The sequence below is a fragment of the Dermacentor albipictus genome, chromosome 4 (genome assembly GCF_038994185.2).
Source record: "Dermacentor albipictus isolate Rhodes 1998 colony chromosome 4, USDA_Dalb.pri_finalv2, whole genome shotgun sequence".
Classification (NCBI taxonomy): domain Eukaryota; kingdom Metazoa; phylum Arthropoda; class Arachnida; order Ixodida; family Ixodidae; genus Dermacentor; species Dermacentor albipictus.
The window spans coordinates 1,710,655-1,734,986 of NC_091824.1; the positions used below are offsets into that span (position 1 = coordinate 1,710,655).

General features: G+C 46.1%; 1 long non-coding RNA gene across 1 annotated transcript in view; it reads right to left on the minus strand.

Annotated features, from left to right (window-relative positions):
* Nucleotides 1–6,647: 6,647 nt before the first annotated feature.
* LOC139059568 (uncharacterized) overlaps nucleotides 6,648–24,332 on the minus strand; it is a 33,382-nt gene continuing 15,697 nt past the window's right edge. The window contains exons 2-3 of the long non-coding RNA XR_011514201.1: nucleotides 11,848–12,065; nucleotides 6,648–7,531 (exon numbers count right to left, since the gene is read on the minus strand). This is a non-coding gene — a long non-coding RNA (uncharacterized lncRNA). The remainder of the gene's footprint in view (nucleotides 7,532–11,847; nucleotides 12,066–24,332) is intronic.

The window sequence follows — 24,332 nt, forward strand, 5'->3', positions numbered from 1 at the left end:
TGGCATAATCGTTGCTACAGCAATCCATTTGTTTCCTTTGATGGAAATAGGAAAGGGGCCAAGGAGGTCTAGGCCCACCCAGTAGAAGGGCTCTGTAGGGATATCAATTGGTTGCAGCAAACCAGCAGGAGGCATAGCAGGCGTCTTTCGGCGCTGACACAGGTCGCAAGAAGCGACATAACGGCGCATGGAGCGATATATGCCGGGCCAGAAGGAGCGTCATGAACTTGCTGGAGCAAGGTGAGTCGAAGGTGCTTGGGAACGACTAGGAGGAGCTCCGGGCCGTCTGGACGAACGCTGCAATGGTATAAAGTTCTTGAACGGAAAAACCAGTCAAAAACACAAAGGACTAGAGGAGAAGTTCACGACACAACGACTGGACTATCAACTGTGGTTTATTAGCATCGGTGTAGTCCCAGCAAGGGCAGCAGAGCATGCGCAACCGCATCATCACTTATCACATAGCATGAAAAGACAGCACCGTTTCTATCGGGAGCAACTTAGAAATTCAAATTCTTTTTCTTGTAAACGCACCGAGGTTGTACTAACGCAGTCATCACCTAATAAACTGATGAAGTACGCTTCCAAGATTTCACGCTCTTCTTTGCCCTTGCCCCTACCAAGAATGGCCACATTGCTAAACAAAGGATAGCAACCACACTCATTGCAATGGCGAGGCAAGTTTGCACCGTTATCTGACCCCAGGGAGGAGTGGTGCTCACGCAGGCGGTCATTAATACATCGACCGGTTTGGCCTATGTAAAATCTTTCGCACGTGAGAGGGAACTTATAAACAACCCCTGCAGCACATGCCGTGAAACGATTTTCATGTTGCGTTGTGCACACATGGTTCCTTGCCCTGCCTCGAGAAATGCGCGAACACAGACCCGAAAGCTTACAAGGGGCAGAAAAAACAACACTTACTCCCTGCTTGGCGGCAACTTTCTTAATACTGTGACTCACTTTATGCACGTACGGCATAACTTCAAGTTTCTTACGTTCAATAGCCCCACCATCTACCAGCTCTGTACGTTCCTTCTTTAGCCTCTGAAGCAGCGATTCAGCCACCGCTTTCAAAAGAGGCGGAGGGAACCCTGCGGCTTCTAGATGTTGGGATTGTGCGTCAAAGCTACTTTTAATGGCGTGGTGACAGCTTCTTTCAAGTGCATTGCGGAAACAATTCATTGCAATCCCTCTTTTTACAATTTTTGAATGTGCAGATCCAAATGGTAAAAGAGCTTTCTTGCCCCTAGGTGAAAACATCTGGAGCTGGTAGATGGTGGGGCTATTGAACGTAAGAAACTTGAAGTTATGCCGTACGTGCATAAAGTGAATCACAGTATTAAGAAAGTTGCCGCCAAGCAGGGAGTAAGTGTTGTTTTTTCTGCCCCTTGTAAGCTTTCGGGTCTGTGTTCGCGCATTTCTCGAGGCAGGGCAAGGAACCATGTGTGCACAACGCAACATGAAAATCGTTTCACGGCATGTGCTGCAGGGGTTGTTTATAAGTTCCCTCTCACGTGCGAAAGATTTTACATAGGCCAAACCGGTCGATGTATTAATGACCGCCTGCGTGAGCACCACTCCTCCCTGGGGTCAGATAACGGTGCAAACTTGCCTCGCCATTGCAATGAGTGTGGTTGCTATCCTTTGTTTAGCAATGTGACCATTCTTGGTAGGGGCAAGGGCAAAGAAGAGCGTGAAATCTTGGAAGCGTACTTCATCAGTTTATTAGGTGATGACTGCGTTAGTACAACCTCGGTGCGTTTACAAGAAAAAGAATTTGAATTTCTAAGTCGCTCCCGATAGAAACGGTGCTGTCTTTTCATGCTATGTGATAAGTGATGATGCGGTTGCGCATGCTCTGCTGCCCTTGCTGGGACTACACCGATGCTAATAAACCACAGTTGATAGTCCAGTCGTTGTGTCGTGAACTTCTCCTCTAGTACTTTGTGTTTTTGACTGGTTTTTCCGTTCAAGTATGTACCAACTGGCCCAGATTTCAACCCTTCTGTATAAAGTTCCATCGCGCAAGGTGGACATCCGGAGGGACGGGTCATTGGGCGAGGAGCTTAGGCGTTCCATAAGTGTTCGAAGAACAGGATCTTTCCGCTGCTCGTCGCCAATGTGGAGGAGGCCGCAGAGGGATAGTACACTGATGTCCGAGTCTGCATCGGTATCGTCCGGTTGATTTGCCATTGTGGCGGCAGGTAGATGACGTCCGCTGCGAAGTTCCGTGATTGTACCCAGCACCTCCACCAAAATGTTGCAGGAAGAAAGCAGGCCCACAAGTGTAAAATAATGTATATTTACAACTGATGCTGATGGCATTCAGGCAACTGCCAGACTTCGTCTTCGTCTAGTCTAATCCAACTTCTTCCTTCCCTTCACCGTAACAATATTTTTGACTATTCATTTCTTGCGTTAAATCAAGGTCCTAGACTTCTAATCTCTAGAAAAAATTGTGACAAGCTTCAGAGCGCAGTTAGTAATTTACTAACTTTTCTACAGCCAATTTCAGTGTCGTTTCTTTTTATAAATTGGAACCTCGATACGATTCTGCTTAATACATTTTTCGAAATGTTGTTTTTTTCCCGAAAATCCGATTTGGTTGGATAATATGTTGGATGATACGATTTTCCTATGATACACTTTTTTTTCCAGTGCCTGTGAAGATCGTATCAACGAGGTTCTACTGTATTTCAGTTTTTAATTTATTCCTCATTAACCCTTTATTGACATTTGTTGCCTATAGGCAACATACTAGAAGTATGTTTGTCTTGCCTTGTTTCATTGTTCAGTACCAAGATTCTGGCTAGGTGTCTTTGGCCAACACTGAATGAGAGGCAGCAACTGTCATTTGTTAGTTTAGAGCAGGAATACTCGACGAGGAAGAAGTTTGGCATGTGACTCACTGTCTTCTAAAAGTAAGGTCAGAGGATACAGGCTGATGCAAGATATCCAGCTGCGGTGGTGTCACACAACTGAAGCAAAGCAAAAGAAATGAACACCTATGCTTCATATGTGATGAGAGCTGTCTATACAAATTGAAAACAAAGCCTCAGGTGTCTTTGGTTGAAGCCCACTTCCAGATTCCTGCCTGGGGCTATTGTATTATATAATTACCCCTTCATATCAGTAAAATCATAAAACTTTCCACATATTTATTCATGAGGTGGAAATGTGCACATCAGCTGCTGTGAAATATAACCTCACTGAGCATTCGACCTCACTCAACCTCAAATTTGTCCATGAGGTTGCCACTGCCATAGCCAAAAAATTTAACAGCCAACCAATGTTGCATCACTTTGGGAGGTTGAGATCAGCTTAGGTTGACTTCATTACGTCAGCCGTGTGAACCTTGCGAGGTTGGCCATCTTTGCATGGAAGTCTAATTCTATGGCCCCCTGTAGAATCCTGGGGTGCTATAACTTAAAATGATTCCAAACTTTTCTGTTCCAATTCTGCAATCAGCCCACCACGATTGGTCAAAACTTTTTCAGGCCACTCCAAACTTCACCCGTCGGTCGCGCGACGTCACGAAAACCGTGATGGCTCTCCATCTGATATACATGTACAGTCGACCAAAAAAGTTTACGGACCAAGAGACCTGACAAAAAGCGGAATATCTCCGCAGCCTCCAAATGCAGCATGATATTCTCATTTCCAGCCTTTACTGGTATATACGAACAACATTGTGATGTACGGTTTTACTGGCTACTTTTAAAGGCAGCTCGTATATTTAGCATTTTCTGAGAACCCGTGGTCCGTAAACTTTTTTGGTCGACTGTACATACTGATAATGAATGATTAAACCGCACAAAAGAAACATAATTATTCCTGATTCAACGCCTTTTCACCATTAGCCCTCTGCTATTGGTTCAATGTTTTTGGGCGACACCCACCTCGCCTGTCTGTCACGCGACCTCACAAAACAGCAAAAACTCACTGCATCAAATTGACGTGTACTCGAAAAAAATGCATTAATATGCCGAACAAAACTGAAAATTTTTCTGAATAGCCAGAGACTGCCCCGTTCTGAGAGGAATAGAAGATGGCTGCCCGCCGATCGCTCAGGCCCTCGCAACTCGCACCTGCCGGTCAGCATCTACTTATTTGCACATGATAAACCACTTTGCATGACAGTAAAACGTAATCGAGCCCTTGCGGCATGTTTACAGTATCGCTCTGCCAACTGTTCCTTGCTGAGGATCCGTTTTAGCGGCATTCTTATCCTTCTGTTGCAAGCCGCCGCGATTTTCGACCAGTCACCGCAAGCTAAGTAAGGTGAAGCGGACCAATCGGAGAAGCCAGCACCACCCTCTTCATGCGGTTATCTATTTTCACTGTGCTGGCTCAGCCCCACTGAAACCCTCTCCACTAGACCGTACTCCTCGCCTCTTGTCAGCCAATTAGAGAAGAAAAACCGCCAAGTGTAGGCAATGTTATTGGTTTTGAAAGTGAACAAAGGTTATCTCCTATAAACGAGCAGAGTGTTTGATTGGGTTGTTCAGACCACGCTGCAGGTCACCGCCCAATGCTTGCACCGGTGGTTACGTAAATTTGATGTCAGGAGATTGGAATCAAAACAGTTTGAAATCATTTTATGTTATAGCGCCCCTGAATGTGCTTTACTTTAGGTGCGTTCGATTCGCCTGCACCGCCTGAACGAGTTCACGACGTGTTGCACCCAGCCATTAGTTCCAGTGGCGTCCGCTGAACTACTCCATTCGTTTCAAAAGGTGCAGGGCTGGTTCATGATTTTGCTGCACCTACTCCGCTGTCAGTGCAGATTTGGTACAGGCATACAGGCGCGACGCATCAGTGCAGCAGAAAATCCAGCACATGGGCGCAAGCGCCATTAAAAGCCCGCTTACGCACGTCTGATGTGTCTACAAGTGTGGTTTGTAGTTAGGCCCACAACCTGATACTTGTAGTTCACGATCTTTCAAATGTACGCACTCTGTGCACATTAATCGGGCATAACATAACGCCTGCACCGCATCTGCACCTTGCCATTCGTTTCGAGTGTTGCGCTGTGCCTGCACCGCAGAAACAAGCTGCACAATTTCTGAACTTCTTGTGAACCTCCGTTAACTGGTTCACAGTTGTGCAGGTGAATTGAACAGACCTTTTAAGTGCTTCCACATGAAGTTCTTATTTGCCCTTACGTTGATTGGTGGCCTGATGGCTGATTTGATTCAATTGATTCAAATGTTAGATTCAACATTGAAAAAAATTCAAGGATATGAATGCTCATGAAGGCCAAAATTCAGTGACATACAAATGCATTAATTCTGCACATAAACTAAATATTGTCAAATTTCCTTCTTCCTAGCTGCATTCAGTTAAGCATGCTACTAAGTTGGAATTGCTGGAAAAGTGTAAAAAAAGGCAATTCTCTTTTATAGTGTAGAGTGTCGACTGATAACTGGCCTTACGGCCAGAATTGACGTGCTTACCTTGAGGAGGATGCTTTAGTTCAGTGCCAACTCTAATCTCTTTATTCAAATACATGTAAAATGCAGAAATGCTTTTGAGACAACTACTCGAATAATTTCAATGAAATTTGTTGCATTTGAGAGAAAAAGTTAAATTTTAGTCATTCTAGGCTGCATAATTTTGATTTAGGACCTTGAATATTTAGGAAAAATTGCTGAGAGTCAGTAAGCTTGAAAAAGATAAGCACAACGTTTACAATGTCATAGATTTTGTATCAAGTTGTAAACTTCATACGGAAGTCTTTTTAATTTCACAATTTTCAAAATTTCCTGCCACAAAACATTGCCCTCTAGAACAGTGGCTACATTTCAGCTTTTTTTTTTAACATGTAACCAACCTCATCGAATTCCGTTGCTGGCTTCAGAGAAAAACTATTTTTCTTTTCCCATGTATTCAGATAGGAGCTCCCGAGATAAAACTGCCTCCAAGTCAGGTAAACCATTCTATTAAAGAAAAGAAAGGAAAAGCAGGTGTCTTTCTGCTTGTGTGGGAGGCGCCCTTAGTCCAGGACTCCTGCGGCTCTTGCTGTCTCCTGGGCTCACCACGCCTGGTGTAACAAGAATTGTGTTCTCATCTGAATTACTGGAGTATACTTATTCCTTTGTCATAGGTGGAAAAGTAATCAGCAATGTTCTCACACCTACACTGTCCTTATTGGTATGTAATGTGACTAAATTCTGCTTCTGCATTAGTTATGTTGATAGCATGCTTCTTCCAAATTCTTATTTGTTCCTTTTGCTGATTTTCATTTTGTTCACAGAACTTTCCAAAAGGGGAACGTATCCAATAAAATAAAGCACTAATTTACTTTCATGCTGAAGATTCATAACTCTTACAAATTGATGTGGTTTCTACCTGGTGATCTTCACTGCACTAAAGTGTTATGAGCTAGGTACTAGGGTATCCCAGCAACATCATGAGCTAGCAACACCATCTTCTCTCATCTCTTAGAGAATAAAAAATTCGTTATAACTTTACTTCACTCTGCAAAACGCTTAAAGCATAAAAATATCACTCGTTTTTTTATTTTTACATACTATATTACACAAGCGCATATTAAACAATGAACAGTACTCCTCGTTGTCTTCTCCCATCCAGTCATCCCTGGCCCAGGTCCGCAAGCCAAACTGCCAGGTCAGCAAGCCAAATTAAAGAACGTGTACCACACATGAAATAGGACGCTGAAAAGCTTATAGATAAATGGTGTTATAGTTTAACGTAACCCCCCTCCTCCAACTACATGACAAAAACTTGTTTGCATGTCAAGGTAGCATCAGAAAATACTAAATTTCTTTTCTGATTGAAATTAAAGCTGGAAAGTATTCTATGAAGTGCAGAGGGCAGAAGAGCATTCGCAAATAGTGTAGCTTTCAAGATTTTTCACACAGTGCCTATAGGTTGCCTTGATGCTGCCTCCAATCTCCCTTGTATTGAAGCATGCACACACATTATACCTCCATTGATACCGAAGTCCCACTCAAAACTCTCTGGCCACCTCAAATCATCCTGCATGTACCGCTGACAAGGTGTACATCTTTGGAGAATTTACTTCCGATTCAAACATCTGATGGGCCAGAAAACTATAAATTTCGTTATGTCACCAATAACCAAAACACGAATTAATATTCCTGCTTGCAAGGACACAAACTGACTGCTGTTACTGAACAGCGCTCCGTGGCATTCAAGTGAAGAATGATCTTGATCGTCACTTATATGAATAATCATTCGGTTGTATGGCTTGGATTCCTAGGTCATGTGAATTGCAGTGGAGCTGCTTAGTGTAGTGAGTGACTTGGGGCTGCTCAATATTTTTTTTTGATGCCACTTTAATGTCCGCCAAATAAAAGAAAATGTTTCTTTCTACATTGTGTCTTATCATTGCTTTGCAATTTGCAAGCACAGTACAGCAAAAAGGGGCCTTGCCTCACATTGGTTCTATTTGAGATAGGCAACAGCTGTTTATTTCGGCATACATGCTGCAGTTTGTGCTCTGCAGGTCTCCAAGCATCAGTGCCTGCTTTCGAGAAGACAACTGTAAGAAACAAATGACTCTGTGTCACACAACTACAAAAACATGAAGTTGTCTGCTTTATGATAAATGCAAAAAAATGACAACTCGGGCAGACTGGCAGAGCAATCATCAATAATAAAACAAGACATTGCACAGTTTATTTGCCTGAGAAATGAGGTCTGCACATCAAGCTTAGCAATTCTCTGCAGCTTGCTCGCCTTATACAATCAGTCAATTCAATTCAATTCACTTTATTTTCAACACCACAATGTTGAGGACCGCGAACAAAAAGCCTTTTATGGCTTCACAAGGTCCGCAGCCCCTTTTAACAAGCAGTGACAGCGCATAGGGTTACGTATTACATATTAAGCAAGAATTACCTAAGTCCCAATAACACGAGTGTCAGGCATAATGCATATGTATAATATATACATACATACAAGTGTAAAACGAATTCAAGTGAAACAGAATGTATATGCAGTACATATAGCACTCACGTACAATTAAAACCGAAAGAATTAACGTTAATTACTAATGCAGATTATACATATATGAAATCAACAAATGTGTCACACAAAACATACTGCAATGCACACTTTGGTAAATACACTGTTACAAAAACAATTTCTTCCATTTTTGCGGAAACAAAGGAAAGACAAGAAAAAAGAAAGCACAATAATGAACCTTATACAGTGTTGATTTTATTGAGACAAGATGGTAATGTAAAGCGCAACATTTGGTATGTGTAATTAGTCCTTGCCCGTGGCATCTCCCAGAGTTCGCAACTGCGCGTATTTAGCTTCCCATCTCTACGTTTTAAGTTCGATATAGTATTTAGCGTGTTATTATTTCTTTTAACACCTGTCTTATATCGGTGAATTAGTGTTTGCTCATAAATATCAGGCATAGGAAGTAAATTCAGTTTTTTGAAAAGTGGACGCGTATGTGTGTCGTGGGGAACGTCCAGAATACTACGGACGGCCTTTTTTGTATGCTATGTAATGTGGTGATATTAGAAAGTGTCGTAGTACCCCAAACAAGATGGCAATAATGAATTTGGCTGAGAAGCAAGGATTTGTATAGGAGAAGTTTGATGTTTTTAGGGAGAAAATATCTTAACCTGCATAAAATTCCACTCACACGGGATATTTTCGCAGCGACTAAATCCACATGCAAATTCCACGACATATTTTGTTCGAATACAACCCCAAGACATTTAACAGTAGGCACAATCGGAATAATAGAATTATTAAGTTGTAGTGTTAGGTCTGTAGCGACGTTACGATTTCTCGGTCTGGACAGAACAGCTGTTGTTTTCTTAGTATTTATACTAAGTGAATTTGCGGTAGACCACGAGGACAGTTTTGTTAGTGCTTCATTTGCGATACCGATAGCCTCTGTGGAATTCGGTGCGGTAACCAGAATAGTTGTGTCGTCCGCGTACATAATAAATTTCACATTATTATCTATAGTAACTAAGTCATTGATATAAATACAAAAAAGCAGGGGCCCCAGAATACCTCCTTGTGGCACACCCGCGTGAACTGGCTTTAAATTAGACACATATCGTTCTATGATCACTTGTTGCATACGGTGTTGCAGGTACGACTGTATTAATTCAAGAAATACGCCACGAAATCCATAATGTTCAAGTTTGTTGAGTAGTGTGGAATGATTTATACAATCAAACGCCTTCGAATAATCAACAAAGATGCCCAGAGTACATAATTGCTGTTCAAACGACTGCAATATAATTTCCTTTTGAGTAAGTAAGGCAGTTTCTGTTGACTGCCCTTTCACAAAGCCATACTGCATACTAGTTATAAGGTCGTGTTTGATCAGAAACGATGTCATGCGGGCATGTACTAGTTTTTCTATACCTTTAGAAAAAATGGGCAACACAGATATTGGACGGTAGTTTGTCAGCTCGTTTTTATCACCACCTTTGTATAAAACTACTACCTTCGCAACCTGAAGTCCTTTCGGGAACGAGCCCCTGGAAAATATCAAGTTGATTATGTGTACTAATGCAGGTAGAATCAAGTCCAGGACATGTTAATTGGCATGATCTCGAATCCTTCGACGTCACAACATCGGCTGTTTTTGATGGACATAAAAGTAGTAAATACCTCATTTTCCGTAGTAGGCGCTAAAAATGCAGATTGTTTAGTCCTGCAGCGAAGATAACTCAAAGAATTAGGATCATGAGTACTGTTTACTAAGGTTGTTAAATAGTTATTAAATGTATTTGCAAGCGTCTCATTTGATAAAACTTTATCACCTAGTGTAATTTCTGTTATAGTCGTGTTCTTATCTCCTCGCCCAAGAAAACCATTAATACGCTTCCAGATAACATCAGATTTCTTTATTACGTCATTATTTAACAAATTATTCAAATACTGTCTCTTCTCTCTACGCAAAAGACTATTTGCTTTGTTCCTTTGCACCTTAAATTCATGCAAAGCTTTTTCAGTCCTGGTGTCAATAAAAGTCGTATAGAGGCGGTTTTTGGCACGAATTTCACGGATACAGTTTTTATTCATCCATGGTTTTTTGGCTTTACGTGCTGGTTTAACTACTTTGTATTTGAAGCATTTATCATAGGTATCCTTAAACCTAGCGCAAAAATATTCATAAGCAGTTTCTGGATCACTGGCACGCATCAGTTCTGACCAATCTATTAGCGATATTGCCTCACGAAAATACTTCAGGCTTTGCATATTGACATCACGAACCATTTGTGGTAAACGGTGTTTGGATGTTGAAGGTGAACACTGGGTCATCAAAAGAAATATTGGAAGGTGATCACTTATATGAGCACTCACAACACCAGATAAAATGTTAGAATGGTGGATGTTGGTTATGAAGACGTCAATTAATGTCGATGCATCTGTTGAAATACGAGTCGGACTATTTATAACATTTTCAAAACCATTAGATTCGATTGTCTTGCTAAGTTCTCGAGAAGTAGAAGCCTTTAAGAAATCAATGTTGAGGTCCCCTGCCAGAATTAACTTGTAACCATTATCAGTCACCCAGCAGAAGCATTTTTCCATAAAAGACAAAGTTCTGCGTGCTCGATCCTGGTGGTCGATATAGGACGCAGAAAACATTATCATTGCACTGAACAGTAAGCACTTCATAATCCAACGTAACAAGAGAAAAAGATGCAACAATGTTGCAACGGAGTGTGCTTTTTGCCATTAACAGAACGCCACCTCCTCTTCGACATGATCGATTCATAAAAAATGTTGTGTAGCCGGGTAACTTAAGAACTTCCGATTCACATTGATACCATGTTTCTGTTACCATTAATATATCAGGAGCAAAGCCAAACGTAGCGATAAGTGCAAGAATCTGTTCCTCTTTATTTCGGGCAGACTGCGCATTAAGATGGATAAAAGATAGGCAGTTCTTATTTTCGGCATACAGGCTGCCAACTTCATGCGGCGCAAAATATGCGTGCGTAGTGCTTCCAGACATGACGTCATCATTAGTAGCCATGAAACCTTGGTTAGTCAATTTTTTCTAGATCAGAGACATGCATTATTTGCAGTGACCGGGAGGATTCACTTTTCCTAGCGAAAATCTTGCCGTCCCGCGTCCAAGCGAAACGCCAATTCTTTTCCCTTTTTCGCGCGATCGTCATGCCCAAAAGTTTTTTTCAATTCAGAGCACAGGTGTTCATTGACAAACACAGCACAAGACTGTGTGTAGCCAAGATCAGTGGCTGATAGTCGCTTCTTTCGAGTTTTGTTGAGGACAGCGTCGCGTTTTGATCGGCTGCGGAACTGTACCACAATGTTGGACTGCCCAGAATCCCTCGTTGGAACTCTGTGACAGATCTCAACATCATTTTCACTGATAGGCTCACTTACAACGTCTCTGATTTTTTTCAGAATGGCAGAAAGGTTCTCGCTTTGTGAAGTTGGAACACCTTTGATTTCCAGATTCTTATTTCTGGAATATTGGTCTAGTTGTACAATTCTGAGCTCAGCTTCCAGTACGCGCTTCTTCAGTAGTGTGCACTCAGAAGTGAGGCAAGCGTTCTCAGCCTTAATTTCAGCGTTTTCCTTCTGAATGTCTTTCATGGTGGTACACATTTCCTCAAAACATTTGTTCATATTATCCAGGCTATTCTTAATCTCTCTATTTTCCTTCCTAAATTCTCTCTCCAGAGATGCGCGCATATCACGAATTTCTTGTTTCAAATCTTTCAGCATTTTTTGTTCCTCAGGGGACATTGCAGCAAAAACAGACACAGAAAAAATGACTTTGGCAGTAGCAACACCAGTAAAAAAGCAACGTGAATAATTCAGTCGCACATAGTGCCTAACCTGCGAGGCATAGAAGAAGAGACACAGCGTAAGCCGTGCTGTCCCGCTGCTGCCGCCGCTGCCAAGTGAAGCGTCCCAGTGCTTGCGTCGGGTTTATGTAGAGCTAGCACTGCGGTATGGTGATGACGTAGACCGTGACGTAAAAGCGGGCTCGTGGCTTGTCACGGGATGATCATGGGCGGCCGATACATCGATGGGGCCGTCTGACGATAGGCAATCTGCGAGGCATAGAAGAAGAGACACAGCGTAAGCCGTGCTGTCCCGCTGCTGCCGCCACTGCCAAGTCCACATTGTTAGCTCGACATATCCGTTTGATGGATTTCACAGTTCTCTTTAGCAATCTGCCTGTCCCTTACTTCACCAAATCTGTTGTTGCTGTGAACACCACTGAAATTACAGTGGCCCTTGCCCAACAAACCAGTTGGGCAAGGCCCTAAAAACCAGCAATTTGGAACCATCAAGTTACAGTGCACAGGGCTGGGCAAACACTTTGAAATTGGGTTCTAACCGCACAGAAGGTTCGCGCTACCCACCATGGTTGCTCAGTGGCTGTGGTGTTAAGCTGCTGAGCACGAGGTAGTGGGATCGAATCCCGGCCCCAGCGGCCGCATTTCAATGGGGGCAAAATGCGAAAACACCCATGTACTTAGATTTAGGTGCACGTTAAAGAACCCCAAGTTTCTAAAGTCCTCCACTACGGCATGCCTCATAATCAGAAAGTGGTTTTGGCACGTAAAACCCCATAATTTAATTTAATTTTAAGGTTTGCACTACCTTTCCAAATGCAGGCAGATTTAGGTGAACAATCACATTTAAGGTGGAGCTTATGTGCTGCTGATCTATCGTGTAAAAACACACGTCTTGCTTTAAGTTGGCCTTGTTAATTAAAGAAACATATGTGCCATAGAATCTTGACTGTGGGTAATATTAGCCATAGCCACATTAGACAACTGCACCCGTCCTACTGGAGAGCTTCTTTGCATTCTCATGGGAGGAACTTTTGAAGTTTAACCATGTTATAGTCTGTACAGCGAGGGCAATTTCGTCTCAAGGCCAATGAACCAGGAACGCAAAACATTTCTCTATGGAGTGAAGAGCGTACCCTACTTTTTTAAGCTTACTAAGCTGATTGAACATATTTGGGAGCGGGTAGACGTCCTTCTTAGTAATTTTGTTCAGATGACGGTAGTCCACACAGAAGCGCCACGTGCCGTCCTTCTCAACCAAAACCACAGGTGATGCCCAGGGACTCGAAGAAAGCTTAATTTTTTTTTATCTAGCATTTTGTTCACTTCGAATTACTCGGCGTTCCGATGCAGAAACTTGATATGGTCATCGGTGAATAGGCGTAGCATCGCCAGTAGAAATCCAATGCTGGATCGCAAGCGTCTGGCGTAAAGGCCGATCGTTTGAAGTCAAAACTATCTCGGTAGGACGATAATACTTTGCAAAGGCTGTCAGCCTGCGCAGAGAAGAGGTCCACCGCAACCATTTTCTTTATGTTGGCATCGGTGCCCGAGGCTGGTGCGAGGGGCCTGCTAAGCTCAGAACCATCGGTTGATAAAGCTGCTACGTGATGGTCGCCGAGACAATCAACGTTGACAAGGCAAATACCTTGCAGTAGGATTTGCTTTCCCAATCCAAAGTTAAAGATAGGCATGCGAGTATGGTTAGCAGCAACAGTCAGAATGCTGTGAGGCACGGTGATGTCATACTGTAGTGGAATGTTGGGCAGGGGAGTGACGAGGTACTCGCCATCAGGAGCAGGTGGGCAACACAACAGTTCAGTATAGGCTGTTGACTTCGGTGGCAGGCGAATAAAGCAGGTGGGGCGTAAGCGGCACTGGGGTGCGTTAGAAGGTTCTACGAGAATCGGCACCTCAAGGCAAAGGGTACTGGCAGAGCAGTCAATAAGAGCAGAATGCGCCGAGAGAAAATGGAGTCCGAGAATTAGGTCATGGGGCAATGAGCAATCACGGTGAAGAGGACAGGAGCGTGGCGGCCGGCGATGCTGACACATGCCGTACATATGCTGATGATAGGCACAGTACCGCCATCCGCAACGCGACCAACGTGTGCTGACGCTGGGGTGAAGTGCTTTTTTCAGTCTTCGTCGGAAGGCAGCACTTATAATAGAAAGATGTGCTCCTGCATCGACGAGTGCAGTGACAGGTGTAATGGTTGGAGTCGGGCATGAAATAGATGGTAGCTGGCCCATGCGGTCATCAGATTTATCCACGCTGAGGACGTTGTTGAAGGGAGAGCCTTGTTCTCATCAAGAACGAGGAATCTGGGATTTATTTACAGTATCTGCACGACAATGTTACAGTTCATCGGTCTAACATGACTGAAAAAGGAATGCACCCTGAAGAGCCGCCAACAGCTCCTTAAATACACTGTCCTCCCGAAATGCCTAGGTGACGGAACACAGCAGTTCACCGCCGACCAATTCGGAGCGTCCAAAGTCATCGTAACCAACCCGCCTTTGAGGGGGGCGGTTTATGCACTCACTTCTGCACAGGTTGCACTGACCACACCGAGGTGAGAGGGTTTTCGCAGACACTGTGCTTGACCCGAGCAGGCGCCTCTTTATCCCAGAGTTGACCCTGCAGTCAGTGGCCGCCGCATCTGTCCGTTGACTGACACGTGAGACGGGTTCTAAGCTGCATGAGACGGCACCGCAAAATATCTTCCAGGAGCTCCCCTGCTTCAAGCAGACCTTGACGGTGTACACGCTAACAATACTTGCTCCGCCCACTGTGTCTAGCCATCTCGGCGCCCTTCCGTTGGGGACGCGGCGCATTGTCCTCCTTACAAAACCAGTCGCCGCCACAGCCATGGTGGCGCCCATGGGCTGGGGACTGATGTCTGGTCGTCCTTTCAAAGCGAGTCGTCACAGCAGAACTGGTGGCGCCTTTCCGTCGGTCCCTTCCTCGAAGATCGCCAGCCCCCGTTGGTCGAATGTAACACAGGATACCCGTCAACGTCAAGAAAGTTTTGGTTCGTAGGTAACATGAGCAGAGAATTTGAGGGCAGGGTCGACAACACAGCTTCACCTCGAGAAGCTGTAGTGCCTAGTTTTTTGGCTGCATCCAGGAGGCGATAGGCGGCGAGGAGAAGCGACGGTCCTGGGGCGAACGAGACTGATGGTGTTGAGGTGAGGGCGAGTGGCTGTAGCGAAGGTTCGGAGGTGGAGCATCAGCGGCAGTGGGTTCTAGGCGGGTGGCATAGGGAACAGTAGGTACAAAGGTGCAGGAATAAGCGCAGCTGTATGTCCGAGGAGGTGGTGGCCATTGGTTGCGGCAGTGACGAGCGACGTGGTCGATGCGACAGCAGTGGAAGCAGATCAGCTTGTCATCAGGGGCACGCCATTTGGACGGGTTGCGATATGTGGCAGAAAAGGAGTGCTGGGGACGAGGAGGGCCGCTAGAGAACGGGGGAACGCTGGGTTGAGTCGCTGGGCTGTCTGACGACGGCCTGAATCCTGGCAATTGTGGTTGCTGGCGGGTCGGAAGGTGTCGCGGAGAAGGCTGGCCAACAGGTGGCCTCGAGCTGGCGGCGAACAATACGGGTTAGGTCATCACAGGTCGTCGTCTGATGTGGTCGACCCTCACATGTCGACGTAGCAGCAGTGTTGGGTAGCTGCGTGATGTGGTGTGTGATACGGCGGCTCTTAGCTTATTCAAGGCGACGGCATTAATTTATTATGGCGCCGATAGGAAAGACGTTGCCGAAAACAAAAAATTGAAAGCATCGTCGGTGATGCCTTTTACCCACCTTATCCGCTTCAGACATAGTATCGTGGGCTTTGTGGCAAAGAGCCAAGACGTCCAGGATGTATCAAACGTATGGCTCTGTAGATGTCTGGACACGAGGCGCAAGAGCCTTTCTCGCGGCAACCTTGCACCCGAAGGGGTCACTGAACAGTTCTCGTAGCTTTACTTTGAAACTGTCCCAGCTCATTATCTCGTCATGTGTTTGGAGTCACACGCATGGGGTGCCACCGAGATAAAAGATTACATTAGCAAGCATAATTCTTGGATTCCACCTGTTATTAGCACTGGCACATTCATAGAGCTTGAGCCATTCATCAACGTCCTGTCCCTCAAGGCCAGAGAAGAGACCAGGGTCACGATGTTGGGCAACCATGACGATACGAGCAGTCGGACAAGCTGAAGCCGTTGCTGATGCGGTCTCGTCACCAGGAGGTATGGTGACAAGCTCGATATGCCGACCACTTCGGAGTGCCGTGAAGAGGACGGGGATCGCTAACCTCCACCAGAATGTTGCAGACACAGACGAAATACACAGAAGAAAGAGGCTATTTACATCCTATTGACACTGGAGCCAGACAGCCAGGCCAACACTCGCTCACGCCATGAGCCCAGACACTTCATCTATTCCTCGCGGTGGCTCGTCTCTTGAGCATCTCTCGATGAGATCGTAATAATATGAATGTCTGTACTACATAGTCTGGTGTGTAGTGCGTGACATGGTACGGTAGATGGAGAGAGACAAGAAGCAGACGAGAAAGAATGTGCACGCAGAGGCAAATTCCGTACTGGATGGAAGGCAACGTTGAAGAGCGTCCGGCACGTGAGCACGCAGCACTAGAAGAAAAAAATAAAAGGAAAAGGCATCCAATCAGAAGAAAACAGGGAGCTTCCAGGGGCCAATCAGGAAAGGACAAATCGACCAGAGCGGCAGAAAAGCGAGGTGCGCTGGCAGAAGAAGGGAGAGTTCCAGGAAGCGACGCCAAGAGAACGTCGGCCACCGGACCGGGAGTTCAAGACCGGCCGGCAGGTTTCGGACCCGAGCCACCAGGACTTCACCCAACCGGGACCTCCTGCCAACCCGTTCCTGGGCTTCGCCACTCTACCCGATCATGAACTGCTGCTCAAAACCGGCGAGTTTCTGCGCCCATGAGCAGAACGAGAGCAGTCAGGCTATGGGCCCGAGTTCTGCGCCCAGCTGCCTGGCCAGAACGCCACCACCATCTGCCGCCGCCTGCCTTCCCTCTTCAAACCGGAGCCACTACAGTCTAGTCGCCTATTCATCCACCGATCCCATCGACATTGCGGTGACACATTAAATATTTTCTGTTTTCCAAATCCCCTTCACTAATGAGAAATTTCACAGCATCCCCCCTCCAAGTATTTATTGAAGAAAACTTTCAATCAAGAATTCATTCATGCTGATGTAATTATGCAATGAATCACAGAACTTCATTCAACTTGCTTGAACAATCAATAAAGAAATTAAATGGAAACTATTAGTTGGTTGGACTACACCTTAACGTGCAACATAATTGGTGAATGTATATCCATAATTTATTTCCTTCCATGTCCAGTTAATGTCCAGTCCAGTTCCAGTTAATTTCATTTCTCTCAGAAATTTTCTAATTTTTTTTGTGCTTGCATTACTATGACCACAGCTAAAGTAATGCAAGGCGGCAAAGTATTCACTGCTGCGAAAAATCTAAATTTTTTTTAGCCACTTGTTGGCAGCAACGCAAGTGGAAAACTGCTTAGCAAGATATGCATCTAGCAAATACATATGCAGTTGGCATCTTCATAACAACAGAGAGGTGGATCATGCTACACTGAGGCTCAAAGGCTAACTGGACAAACCTAGCTGAGCTAGACAAGGGTGGACCAGTGCATAGCACTGGCTCGGGTCAGGCCAGGGAAAAGTATCCATGCAGTGCTCTACTTTTATGCACTGTTTTCAAGTACTGAAATTTCATCCTTAAAAAATTTCTTCGTCATGCAAGCACACTATGCTCTTCTTTATCCATCACAGTTGCCTCTCATTTTCACAACTACCTAAGCTTTAAAGATCAAAATAGCTGTAAAAATAAGGTATACTGAAGCATGCACTAATGTTTTGTTTATGTGTTCCTGTCGTATGTTGAAAGGCAACGTTTTGGTTGCAAGGTGACTTTCAGTTGTGTTTTGCCTCGGTACCATGACAATGATGTATTGTCAAAACTTCATTCAACAAGAGAGATAGCAGATGATGCCACAACGTCACGCTTACATTTTAAGTAGCCGGAACACATTTTGACACAAAATGAATTCGCCCAAGGCGCACGATCACCAGGTCACTACAGATGTTAGTAAAGCACTATTTCACACAACTGTTGCACCTTCCTTGCAACTGTTGCATCTTCCTTTCCTTAAATTCTTTTTTTTTCACACGGAAGGGGTGGTTTGCATAAAATTAAAATATCCGGATACACAAAAATACGGAGCAGTAAAGAAAAGTAAAGCGGCAGAATGAGCAATATTCTCGCTCCAACGTAGTGACAAATGAGCTGCTGCAAATGCTTCTTAACAATCATGCTTTAACGGTGCGAGTGGTGCCTGCATTATGTTTAGGAAAAATATACGATGCACTACCGAGGTTTTGCTTCGTTTAACATGTTAAAGGTAAACAGCGGGACTCCGCTGTTATACTCTGCGTCGTCGCAGAGTATAACACTAGTGAAAGGCGTCACAACGCATATACAGCGCGTAAATGGATAAAGTAAGGCTATCAAAAGCTCACTTTAAATAGAAATCGGAGCGCCGAACCTACGCGTCTTGTTGGAAAGACGAAGCGAGTGCTCTTCAAAACGCAATAAACAATGGCCATATATCGATTTATCAATAAAGATCGTTATAAAACGCTTCTGTGTACTGGCGGCGCAAAAAATACAAACTGTTTGAAGAATTTAAACCATTTAAACTGGGACTGAATCCTTCAATGACACGGACGTCTTGCAACAAACCAATGGAATAAGTTCCGAGCGCCGAAAACAAGAATAACGCTTACAAAAAAAATGGTTTTGCTAGTTTCTGTTTCGGTGGATGGGTGGATGGATGTTATGAGCGTCTCCTTTGGAACGGGGCGGTGGGTTGCGCTACCAAGCTCTTGCTACTATACTGCCTAATATTCTACCTAGGTTAAACAATGAAAAAAGACAAAAAAGCACTATGAACTACCACGCCCAAATTTTCTGATCCCCTATTGTGAACTGTGCTTTTGTACGTCTCCGTCTTTTGTCGTTTCCCTACTTTTCTTCCACCAATCCTCCAGTCGCCTCTTACTAATGTCTATTGCGGACATGTTTGCTTTACCACTGTTCCCTCTGAACCCAAGGGCTTCAAGGAGGCCAGTGGTGCCTAAATCAACCACTGGGTAGACGTCTTCACATTCTATGCATGTTTCTGACGCATGAAGCGCCACCTGCTTCCTGCAAAAAGTGCCATGGCAGCTTCCTGTTTACTTTTCGAAGTTGGCGTAACTAACGCAGCTGAGTCTCGAAGCTTTCGTGTGCCGTTATGCATAACGCAATGTCATTGAACAGATGCTGTGTGTATTTGTGGAGCCTCTAGAAAGTCCTGCATCGATACGTGTGTGTCTTTGTACACGCGCCATCTCTGGAGGTAAGCAAACCCTCTCAGCCAGCTTGCGCCGACCTTCGTCGGGCAATATATGTAATTTAACTACATGCTTTATCGGTATGCAGCTGCATCTGACCGCCACTTTCTTATAGGCCTGATGAAAAGTGGTATTGAAACCACTACATGGGTACTACCGTAACCGTAATCTCTACCGTGATCTACCGCAATCTTAACCTGCGTTTTCGTTTCCTTCAGTTCTAGTTCGATTTCAATACAAGATCCCATTTGTTGGTACTCATCGTTCATTATATGCTTAGCATGTTGGCTTCGCCCGATTTGTCCAGAATAATATTGTTACAAGCACGGGGAAAAGGGGTTTATTCAGGCGTGCGAGAGCAGGAACGGCAGGCTACGAACAACAGGAATGGCCGCTGCACCGTCTTCGTTCTCCTCTTTCCCTCCCTTCTTGATCCCTGCGTCCCTTTGACGCGCTTCGACGTAACATACCTCCCCTCGCAGACAAAGCCCCCTGGGCGAGTCAACTAGCTTGTCGTGGCGTGCATGATTTCAACCGTGCGACATGCGCGACTTGTGTCCTAGCAGAACGTCTACCAGTGTTCGTGAGGCGCGCGAGAGTATAGTTCACTTCGCTGACTTTGTCGATCACAACATACGGTCCATCGTAGTTTGCCAGCAGCTTTTGACACAAACCGCGCTTCCTTGTGGGAGTCCAAAGCCAAACGAGATCACCAGGGTTATATGTAACTGGCCGATGTCGTGCGTCGTAGCGGGCTTTGGAGTTTTCTTGTGATGCCAAAGTCCGAAGACGCGCAAGTCTCCGAGCCTCTTCAGCGAGGCACAGCGTATCGGCGACCGTAGGGTTGTCGTGGTGGTAAAAAGGGAGGACAGTGTCGAGCGTATACCGGGGCGGCCGAGCATATAGAAGGAAGAAGGGGCTGTAGCCGGTTGTCTCGTGCTTGGCGGTGTTGTATGCATAAGTAATAAACGGTAGCACTTCATCCCAATTCTTATGATCGGACGCAACATACATGGAAAGCATATTTGTCATCGTGCGATTAGTGCGCTCAGTGAGGCCGTTCGTTTGCGGATGATATGGCGTCGAGTGCCTGAGGTGCGAGTTACACAAACGCACAAGCTCTTCCACTATATCCGCCGTGAATTGACGTCCCCGGTCGCTTATGATAACACCAGGTGGTCCATGTCGTAGAACAATAGCGTGAAGTAAGAAAAGCGACACTTCGGTGGCAGTTGCTGATGGTATAGCCGCCGTCTCGCAATAGCGTGTGAAATAGTCGGCGCAGACAATTATCCAGCGGTTCCCCTTACATGACTTTGGAAAAGGGCCTAACAGATCAATTCCAACTTGCCGAAAGGGTGAGCTGGAAGGCGGCACAGGTTGAAGGAGACCAGATGGGGCAGTGGTTGGGCGTTTCCGACGTTGGCACTGTATGCAGCTGGCGACATAAAACTCAACCGAATGTCGCATCCGGGGCCAGTAAAAGCGTTCTTGAATGCGAGAAAGTGTGCGCACTGTGCCTAAGTGCCCGGAGGTAGGGTCATCGTGCATAGCCTGAAGGATTGCTGGCCGGAGACGCTCCGGCACCACTAGAAGGAAGCGTGCACCCGTGCCTGAGTAGTTCCTTTTGTACAGGAGCCCATCACGCACACAGTAGCTGCTTGTTGCACTTGAATGGGCAGAAGTAAAGAATGGCTCCAATTTAGTGTCTGTCCGTTGTTCTGTTTTGAACGCATCGATATCTGGAAAAGTGGGTGTCACAGAAGCGACGAGATGATCAAAATCGTCGGCGTCGCAGTCCGTCGTGGCAAGCGGCATACGGGAAAGGCAGTCTGCGTCAGCGTGTTTTCGGCCACTCTTGTAGGAAACAGTGAAGTTATATTCCTGCAACCTCAAAGCCCAGCGCGCAAGGCGACCACAAGGGTCGCGAAGGTTCACGAGCCAGCACAGGGAATGGTGGTCTGTGACGACTTGGAATGGGCGTCCGTACAAGTACGAGCGAAATCGCTGAACCGCAAAGATTACAGCGAGGCATTCTTGCTCTGTCACCGTGTAATTCCGTTCAGGTTTGCTTAATGAGCGGCTTGCATAAGCAATCACGTGCTGACGGTCGTCATAGCGTTGGACCAATACGGCACCTAGACCAACGCCACTAGCATCTGTGTGGATTTCTGTCGGCGCAGTAGGATTGAAGTGGCGAAGGATAGGTCGAGAGGTTAACAGGAACTTCAGCTGACGAAATGCAGAATCGCACTCGGGTGTCCACTCAAACCGTGCGTCTTTTTGTAGCAGATCTGTCAGAGGATAAGCCACGTCAGCAAAACGAGGAATAAATCGGCGAAAGTAAGAGCAAAGACCAAGAAAACTACGAAGTTGCTTCACTGACTGCGGAGCACTGAATGCATCGACAGCTGCCGTCTTGAGAGGATCAGGCCGGATACCGTCTTTGTCAACAAGATGACCCAGCACAAGGGTTTGACGGTCACCAAATTTACATTTCTTGGAGTTCAGAACCAGGCCGGCGTTTTTGATGCAGTCGAGGACAATATCCAGGCGCGTATTGTGCTCATTGAATGTGCGCCCGAATATAACAACGTCGTCAAGATAGCACATACAGATGTTCCATTTTAACCCACGCAGAATGGTGTCCATGAACCTTTCAAAGGTTGCTGGAGCGTTGCACAACCCAAACGGCATCACATTGAATTCGAATAATCCATCCGGGGTTATGAAGGCTGTTTTCTCTCTGTCTGTCGGGTGTATCGGGATTTGCCAATATCCTGAGCGCAGGTCCACTGAAGAAAAATAAGAGGCCGAATGAAGGCAATCAATTGCATCATCAATCCGGGGCAGCAGGTAGACATCCTTCTTAGTCACGGCGTTTAATCTTCGATAATCGACGCAAAATCTCCAGTTACCGTCTTTCTTTCTGACGAGTATGACCGGAGCTGCCCAAGGACTCGAGGACTCTTGTATTATCCCATTTTTCATCATGTCACTCACTTGTTCCCCGATTATCTTGCGCTCGTTAGGCGACACGCGATAAGGCTTTTGCCTGATCGGGCGCGCAGATCCCGTATCGATAGTATGGCGCGTTCGTGACTCGGGAATCGAGAACGCTTTGTCCGACTGCGCAAAGTCAAACACTGACAGATGCTTAGAAAGCGTATCCACCAAGGTATGGCGCTCCCTTGTGCTGAGCGACTTGTTTATCATAGACAGAAGCTTTTTGTCTGAGACTTGGCGAAGGTCAGCAGGTTCACACGGCGAGTCTGTTAGTACGGCTACGGACGAAGACGTGTATTCTGTAAAGTGGGCGAGTTTCAAGCCGTCTGGAAGCAGGACAGGTTCTGCTGAGCAGTTGGCCGTCCACAAGCCAGCACGCCCGTTGGCGATGGATACCACACAATGAGGGACAAAAACGTTCTTCTTCACAAGATTTACATGCATTGGCTCTACGGAGGCATCGAAACTGTCTGGAACTTCACCGCGACATACAACTGGCACGCACACCGAGGTGGACGCAGGCACAACAGTATCTGCAGACACACAAAGTTCACCTTGACTACAAGTCTCCTCTAAGAGCCCGGACGAAACATGGCCATCGACGCAAACTTCCCCCGTGCGACAATCAACGGTCGCACCACACTGCCGCAAAAAGTCGATGCCCAAAATCACTTCGTGCGTCGATCGGGGAATAACTACAAACTCCGTCGCGAAAACTCCACCAGCCAGGGACACTTCAGCAGTGCACACACAAACAGGGCGCAACGACTCGCCGCTCACTCCACAAAACGTTGCAGCCTGGTCCCACGGAAATACAACTTTGCGCCCCAACCGACCTTTAAAACCGAGACTCATTACGGATACAGTTGCCCCGGTATCCACTAAAGCCATTGTAGGAACACCATCAACAAGTACATGCACTTTGTTCTTAATCATAGCAACTGCAGGGGGCATTTCTGTCGAGAGCACGTGTCGAGCGACCTCACCCCCATCGGCCGCGCTAGCTAGTTTTCCGGTGGTGAAGGCGAGGCTGAGCGGCGCACTGGCGATGGAGATTGGCGTAAACGCGGTGCACGAGAAGTTGGCGGTGGCGTCAAACTCCTGTCAGATGCCGGCGAGCGGCTCCGGAAGCTTCTCTGCCAGTAATCGTTGCCAGGAGGGACGCCAGCTGACCAAGAGGTGGTGCATGGTTGTTGAGTTGCCCTCGTAGGAGGTGTGGTCCTTGTTGAAGACCCCGATCGACGATTCCACGTTGTTGGCCGACGATTGCAAAATCTCGCTATGTGGCCCGTGACACCGCATTGGAAACACACCGGCAGATGCCGCAAATTTCGATGTTCTTGCACGTAGTCACGCATGTTGCTGTCGACTGCATAGCCAGCAGGTGGGCCCCATTCATCATGGCTAGGCATCGGCCGCCCGGAGGCGTGCGTGCGGCGAGGGCGTTGGTCGTAGTCATGATCTTGGTAGCTCAAGGTACCTCTCGTTTGTGGGGCAGACCTATACTCGACGGTCGCTGAGTTAACCGTGGGTTGCCATGCGGTCGAAACGGCCGTGTTTCGCATCTCGTGTGGTAAGTACGCACCAGCGATGCCGGGTGTGCAACGGTAAATCTCTTCCCGATGGAGCAACTCTTCGCGAACAATCTGCCGTATTGTTGATGGAAGGTCAACACACGAACTCGGGTCTACACTTGCCACCGTTGTGACATTCGCCAGGCGACCAAACTTCGGTATTATCCGTCGCATTTTCAGCGTCTCAAAGGTTCTGCAGTGGCGAATGACGTCAGACACGGAATCCAAGCTTTCTTTGCCGATCAAAAAATTGTAGACGTCTTCGGCTATCCCTTTCAACAAATGTCCAACTTTGTCCTCTTCAGACATTTGAGAGTTCACTATTTTGCACAGTTTCAGCACTTCTTCGATATAAGTCGTACAGGTCTCGCCGGGAATCTGAGCTCTTTGCGAAAGCGTCTGTTCGGCGCGTTTCTTTTTTGCGCTAGAGTCGCCAAAACACGCTCTGAGCTCCTCTACGAAAAGCTCCCATGAAGTGAG